The sequence below is a fragment of the Ipomoea triloba genome, chromosome 16 (genome assembly GCF_003576645.1).
Source record: "Ipomoea triloba cultivar NCNSP0323 chromosome 16, ASM357664v1".
In the NCBI taxonomy this organism is placed as follows: Eukaryota; Viridiplantae; Streptophyta; class Magnoliopsida; order Solanales; family Convolvulaceae; genus Ipomoea; species Ipomoea triloba.
Window position 1 is genome coordinate 6054279 of NC_044931.1, and position 304 is coordinate 6054582.

Genomic DNA, 304 nt, shown 5'->3' on the forward strand with positions numbered 1-304 from the left:
GGGGGGGTGAATAGACTTGTATAAGATTTTGCAAATCTTTTCAACCTCTCGTGTGTATTGAACTTAGGATGTTTAGGTTCGATACCTCACGAGGTGAAGACAAAGTTTTATGCGCAGCGGAAATGTTATCCCCTTTTAGTTAGCACGAGTTTGAGTTAGTTCGAGAAGTTTATATGCAGTGCAATCGAGAGGTTAGCGAGAGATAAAAAAAAATAGTAAGTAAATGCAAGAGAGATTTTTAAGTGGTTCGGCCAACCCGCCTACGTCCACTCTTCTTCCAGAAACTCCCTGGAAGGATTGCACT